The sequence below is a fragment of the Arachis hypogaea genome, chromosome 14 (assembly GCF_003086295.3).
Source record: "Arachis hypogaea cultivar Tifrunner chromosome 14, arahy.Tifrunner.gnm2.J5K5, whole genome shotgun sequence".
Classification (NCBI taxonomy): Eukaryota; Viridiplantae; Streptophyta; class Magnoliopsida; order Fabales; family Fabaceae; genus Arachis; species Arachis hypogaea.
The window spans coordinates 106,162,467-106,170,290 of record NC_092049.1 but is presented as its reverse complement, the minus strand read 5'-3'; the positions used below and the strand labels follow the sequence as shown (position 1 = coordinate 106,170,290).

Sequence of the window (7,824 nt, the reverse complement as noted above, 5' to 3'; positions counted from 1 at the left end):
TGGCTACCAACAGAAATAATCATCTGATAGAGAAATTTTAAATGGTTTTGTCTCTTTGATTAATAATGCATAGAAAATTATTAAGCCTAATACTCCGTATCACCCTATGATTGATAATGAAGGCATGGAAAGAACATTGTTAAATCAAGAATTGTATAAAGATAGCAAGCTGCTAGTTGCTGTTACCCAATTTCAGAACTTTGGTAAATTAAGAATTGTATGTATTTGGACATCATTTATCACCAATTACATGCATAACACAATCGAACCTAAATAATATCTTATTCAAAAAAAAAGTACATAATGACTAACCGAGAAGAACATTCCAAAGACTTCTGGCAGCTTTGAAGAAGGATTCGGGGGGAGGATGTTCACCGTTTGTCATGTCTTTTTCTTCTCAATAAGGTCTAGAATATTCACCATCATTGTTTGAGCAATCTCACACACATAATCATCTTCGTTACTGTGGTAATTCATCTAAAACAAACACAGAATTTAGGATCATGCACCAAATGAAAAAAAATAATAATAAATTTATTTTCAAATAGATGGGATGGTTGAAAAAAACTGAAGTCTCTGAATTTATCTTTCTCTTCTTAGGATAGTTACTCTCTGAAGTCTCTGAAAAAATTGAAGTGGAAAGAGAAGTGAAAGGAGAAGTGAAAGGAGAAGAATATAAACCCATTTTAAAACTAATGAGATGGCTGGAAAAAATGATTATGAGCCTGCTAGCTAGCCTCGAGAACTTACGAAAATTAGAGAGAAGAGAGACAGAAAATTAAAAAAAAGGGAGATACTTTACTGACTTACTGAGTGCAGTTGGAGTAGGTGGTGCAGCCTTTGTAGTAGATTGTACCCAATCAATGTCCCTGAACTGACAGGCCTTGGATAACAAAGAAAACACAAGTTGATATATTTCAATTAAGAAAAATTGACTTTTAAGACAAAAATGATGAGTATATATATAATTTATATGTTTAGAACAAAATAATTAAAAACTAATATATTGAAAAATAATTAATCAGACACATTAATAATTAATCAAACATACTAAAGGTTATACCAAATAAAATTATAAAAATTAATACCTATAAAAATAATATATTGAAAAATAATTAATCAGACACATATTAATAATTAATCAAAAATACTAAAGGTTATACTAAATAAAATTAAAAAAAATTAATACTTATAAAAATTATTATATTATTTATATTTTTTTTACGTTTATTTTATCTTACAATAAATTATTATATTTTTTATTCTATTAATTTTTTTCTTTTATATCCTCTACCGGTGGATTTGTTTTATTTTTTACCTTTAATATTAGGCGGAAACCTTTTTTTTTCATATTATCCGCTTGTGTCACATTTCCACGAATAACAGCTAAATCTCACGCCATCTAACCCATCCCTAACAAAGGCAATCTAAACATTCATTTAGATGTATAATAGGTATATCTTTCACTCTATATTTCCTTATGTTAGTGATTGGTATTTGATAACTGCAGAATATGATTTCCTGAAATTGTTAATTTCTATTGTTGTTTGGTGCACTGCTTACATTACTGTTGCAGTTCTTGATTTCTTTTGTACTGTTAATAAAAAATAACCATCCGGGTAGTAAAAAAAATAATCATCCATTATTCTATTGAATCGAACATTCAGCCTAAACTACTTATAAGTAATCATACATACTACATCGGATTATTACAAATAACCATCTGGCTACCATTAGAAATAACCATCCATTAGCCTATTGAATCGAACATCTAACATATACTACTTGTAACTAATCAAACACACTATACCAATACTATGACAAATAACCATTTGTGTACCAATAGAAATAACTATCCGTTAGCCTATTAAATCGAATATCCAACATACACTACTTATAACAAGTTATACACACGATAGCAAGACTATTACAAATAACCATTCGGATACTAAAACAAATAATTATCCGTTAGCCTATTAAATCGAACACCCCATAGTAACTACTTGTAACTAATTATACACACCACACCTAAACTATTACAAATAACCATACTTGGTTGTAACTAATCAGACACACTACGCCGATACTATTACAAATTACTAAGATTATTACAAATAATCATCCGGGTACTAATAAAAACAATTATCTATTATTCCATTGAATCGAACATCGAGCCTAAACTACTTATAAGTAATCATACATACTACACCAGGATTATTACAAATAACCATCTGGCTACCAATAGAAATAACCATCCGTTAGCCTATTGAATCGAACATCCACTCTATACTACTTGTAACTAATTATACACACGATTGCAACACTATTACAAATAACCATTTTGGTACTAATAAAAATAATCATCTGCTAGCTTATTGAATCGAACATCTCACAATAACTACTTGTAACTAATTATACATATCACACCTAAACTATTACAGATAACCATTTGGGTACTAATAAAAATAACCATTTGTTATCCTATTGAATCGAACATCCAGCCTAAACTACTTCTAAGTAATCATACATAGTACAATAGGATTATTACAAATAACCATCTGGGTACGAATAAAAATAACCATCTGTTGGCCTATTGAATTGAACATTCATACTATACTATTTGTAACTAATCAGACATACTAGACCAATACTATAACAAATAACCATCTGTGTACCAATAGATATAACTATCTGTTAGCCTATTGAATCGAACATCCAACCTAAACTACTTATAACTAATTATACACGAGATAGCAAGACTATTATAAATAATGATTCGGGTACTAATAAAAATAACCATCCGTTAGCCTATTGAATCGAACATCCCGTCGTAACTACTTGTTACTAATTATACACAACACACCAAAACTATTACAAATAACCATCCGGGTACTAATACATATAACCCTTCGTTATCCTAGCAAATCGAACATCCAGCCTATATTTGTAAGTAATCATACATACTACACCAGGATTAATACAAATAACCATCTGGCTACCAACAGAAATAATCATCTGCTAGAGAAATTTTAAATAATTTTGTCTCTTGGATTAATAATGCATAGAAAATTATTGAGCCTAATACTCTGTATCACACTATGATTGATGATGACGGCATGAAAAAAATACTGTTAAATCTAGAATTGTACAAGGATAGCAAGCTGCTAGTTGCTGTTACCCAATTTCAGAACTTTGGTAAATTAAGAATTGTATGTATTTGGACATCATTTATCACCAATTACATGCATAACACAATCGAACTCAAATAATACCTTATTAAAAAAAAGTACATAATGACTAACTGGGAAGAACATTCCAAAGACTACTGGCAGCTTTGAAGAAGGATTTGGGGGAGGGGGGAGAGGGGAAAGATGTCCACTATTTATCTTATCTTTTTCTTCTCAATAAGGTCTAGAATATTCACTATTATCGTTTCAGCAATCTCACACACATAATCATCGTTGTTACTGTGGTGATTCATCTAAAACAAACATAGGATTTATGATCATGCACCAAATGAAAAAAAATAATAATAAATCCATTTTCAAACAGATGGGATGGCTGAAAAAAATTGAAGTCTCTGAAGTTACCTTTCTCTTCTTATGATAGTTATTCTCTGAAGTCTGAAAAAACTAAGTGGAAGGCGAAGTGGAAGGAGAAGTGGAAGGAGAAGAATATAAACCCATTTTAAAACAAATGGGATGGCTGAAAAAAATGATTATGAGCCTGCTAGCTAGCCTTGGGATCTTATGAAAATTAGAGAGAAGAGAGACAGAAAATTAAAGAGAAGGGAGATACTTTACTGACTTACTGAGTGCAGTTGGAGTAGGTGGTGCAATCTTTGTAGTAGATTGTGCCCAATTAATGTTCCTGGACTGACAGGCCTTGGACAACCAAAAAACACAAGTTGTTATATTTCAATTAAGAAAAATTGACTTTTAAGACAAAAATGATGAGTATATATATAATTTATAAGTTTAGAATAAATATAATTAAAAAATAATATAGTAAAAAATAATTAATCAGATACATATTAATAATTAATCAAACATACTAAAGGTTATACCAAATAAAATTAAAAAAAGGATTATCTATAAAAATAATATATTAAAAAATAATTAATCAGACACATATTAATAATTAATCAAACATACTAAAGATTATACTAAATAAAATTAAAAAATTAATATCTATAAAAATTATTACATTATTTATATTTTCTTTTTACGTTTATTTTATTCTACAATAAATTATTTTATTTTTTATTTCATTAATTTTTTTCTTTAATATCCGCTATCGGTGAATTTTTTTTATTTTTTACCTTTAATATCCGCTGGGAACCTTTTTTTTCATATTATCCGCTTGTGTCACATTTCCACGAGTAACAGGCAAATCCCACGCCCTCCAACTCATTCCTAACAAAGGCGACCTAACCATTCATTTAGATGTATAATAGGTATATCTTTCACTCTATATTTTCTTATGTTAGTGATTGGTATTTGATAACTGCAGAATATGATTTCCAAAAATTATTAATTTTCATTGTTGTTCGGTGCACTGCTTACATTGCTGTTACAGTTCTTGATTCTTTTCGTCCTGTTAATAAAAAATAACCATCCGAGTATTAATAAAAATAATCATCCGTTATCCTATTGAATCAAACATTCAACCTAAACAACTTATAAGTAATCATACATACTACACCAGGATTATTACAAATAACCATCTGGGTACCAATAGAAATAATCATCCGTTAGCCTATTGAATCGAACATCTAATCTATACTACTTCTAACTAATCAGACACACTACACCAATACTATAACAAATAACCATCTGTGTACCAATAGAAATAACTATCCGTTAGCCTATTGAATCGAACAACCAACCTAAACTACTTATAACTAATTATACACACGATAGCAAGACTATTACAAATAACCATTTGGATACTAAAATAAATAATCATCCGTTAGCCTATTGAATCGAACATCCCGCAGTAACTACTTGTAACTAATTATACACACCACACTTAAACTATTACAAATAACCATCCTTACTTGTAACTAATCAGACACACTACGCCGATACTATTACAAATTACTAAAATTATTACAAATAATCATCCGGGTACTAATAAAAACAATCATCCGTTATCCGATTGAATCAAACATCGAGCCTAAACTACTTATAAGCAATCATACATACTACACCAGGATTATTACAAATAACCATCTGGCTACCAATAGAAATAACCATCTGTTAGCCTATTGAATCGAACATCCAACCTATACTACTTGTAACTAATTATACACACGATTGCAAGACTGTTACAAATAACCATTTGGCTACTAATAAAAATAACCATCTGCTAGTTTATTGAATCGAACATCTCACAATAAGTACTTGTAACTAATTATACACACCACACCTAAACTGTTACAAATAACCATTCGGGTACTAATAAAAAATAACCATCCGTTATCCTATTGAATCAAACATCCAACATAAACTACTTCTAAGTAATCATACATACTATAACAGGATTATTACAAATAACCATCTGGGTACCAATAGAAATAACCATCCATTAGCCTATTGAATTGAACATCCAAAATATACTACTTGTAACTAATTAGACATACTACACCAATCACCACAAGATTTTTATTTATTTGTGGCAATTTTTTTTCTTATTTGTGGAGGTTTATAACTCCCACCAAATGGTTTGTGCGAGTTTCTAAAACCCTCAAAATTTGAGGTGCCACGAGGTCTTTTATGGGGTTTTTAAAAACCTCCACAATCTATTTAGTGGGGGGTTTTATAATCTATTTAGTGGGAGTTTTATATTAGACTTTTGTGGCAGTTTAAAATCCCCACAAATTGATTTTTTAATTTAACAAAAAATAACTATTTTGTGAGATTTTTAAACCTCCACAAATCCTGTAATTATTTATTTATTTTTAATTTCAAATCATTTATTAATCTCATCTCATTTACATACTCTCAAATTAAAAATTTATTTTTTAATATAAAAAATAGTAAACACACTCAAAGATAAGTTTTAGACACCAATTCGGTTCAGGAATTCCATAAAATCACCACAAAACAAGATAATCCAACTAAATTCAATACACAATTGTAAGCTTCAAAGTTAAGCCAATCCAATCAAAAACAAATTAACAGCCTACTACCCGTAAATGAATCACAATTCTCATGAAAGATACAGAAAAAAACTTTCAAAAGGTGTAAACTAGTAAACCTCTATAAACTAGTAATCACTAAAATAATACACTTCTTACTATGCTTAAATATCACTAATATTAAGTTATCCTTCTACTGTAGTGACATCAATTAGAGAGTCAATTACTAATTGCTCTACAAAAACCAAATATATTGTCAATGGTGGTACTAACCATAGAATGAGTGCTGAATCCAAAGCTAGCTAAATAATGAAGTACTAATCAATTTCACACTAACCATGGAATGGAGGATGTCCACTGTTTGTCTTATCTTTTTCTTCTCAATAAGGTCTAGAATATTCACCATTATCGTTTCAGCAATCTCACACACATAATCATCTTCGTTACTGTGGTGATTCATCTAAAACAAACACAGGATTTAGGGTCATGCACCAAATGAAAAAAATAATAATAAATCCATTTTCAAACAGATGGGATGGCTGAAAAAAAACTGAAGTCTCTGAAGTTACCTTTCTCTTCTTAGGATAGTTACTCTCTGAAGTCTCTGAAAAAACTGAAGTGGAAGGAGTAGTGGAAGGAGAAGTGAAAGGAGAGGTATATAAACCCATTTTAAAATAACTTTTTTGCACAAGACAGCTATAAGAAATGCTTCATTACAAGCAAAGCAAGTTGGTTCTGTCTAGTTGGGGCAAAATATGCATCTTTTTTACCCTCATCAAGAGATTTTTTTGGGCATTTCATTAAGAGAAATGGGAGCAGTGACAAATCTGGAGTGAGTGCTAGCTAAAGGGACTGTGACATCACTGGATAAAGAAAAAGATCGCCCATTCAATGCCTCAAACTAATGTATTTTACAGAGTGATCAACAAATAAAACCCACTCTCTAGCTTCATTATGATCTTGTGTTATTCTCATTTTCATTGCATCATGTTATTGTCTTCAACTTGCTAAATTTCATTGTATAATAGGCATATCTTTCACTCTATATTTTCTTATGTTAGTGATTGGTATTTGATAATTGTAGAATATGATTTTCTGAAATTGTTGATTTCCATTGTTGTTTGGTGCACTGCTTACATTGCTGTTGCAGTTCTTGATTCTTTTCGTGCTGTTAATTGTCTTTCAGGTTCCTGGACTTCAGAGAGGTTAGGGGAGATTGCTCAGGATTCGAATTATACAAAAGTGTTATGGGTTATGCACAACTTGTTATAGGTCCTGCTGGCAGTGACAAAGTAATTTATTGTATCATCTCATTTGTATTTCTTGTCCGCTGTGGATTGTTTGGTAAATAATGCTGGGATTGGTTTGAGTGATAAATATCCTATTGGCAGTAAAGTTCAAGCTGTTTGGAGTGAAGATAGGGAATGGTATATTTAGCAATTAATTTCTTTTTCTTTGTCTATTTATTCAGCAATTAGTATGATGATCAAATATATTTTAGTATTTCAACTCAGTTTGTGATCTTACTATTTTGGATTAGTTAATTTCTATTTACACTTTTTTTGTGCACCTTTAGAAGAATTTTTTTGTTTAAACTTCTTAGAAGTGCAAGTATTTTTGCAATAGCCCCGTTGGAAATGAACAAGGGAATGAACACTGATACAATTGTTAAGGCCAAGAGC

General features: G+C 30.3%; 1 long non-coding RNA gene across 1 annotated transcript; it reads right to left on the bottom strand.

The window, feature by feature from the left end:
* Positions 1-268: 268 nt before the first annotated feature.
* On the bottom strand, positions 269-6,603 carry LOC140178317 (uncharacterized). The gene is made up of 4 exons (XR_011871054.1): positions 6,480-6,603; positions 3,812-3,884; positions 811-883; positions 269-477 (listed from the first exon to the last, which is right to left on the bottom strand). It is a non-coding gene; the product is annotated as an uncharacterized lncRNA (long non-coding RNA).
* Positions 6,604-7,824: the final 1,221 nt, after the last annotated feature.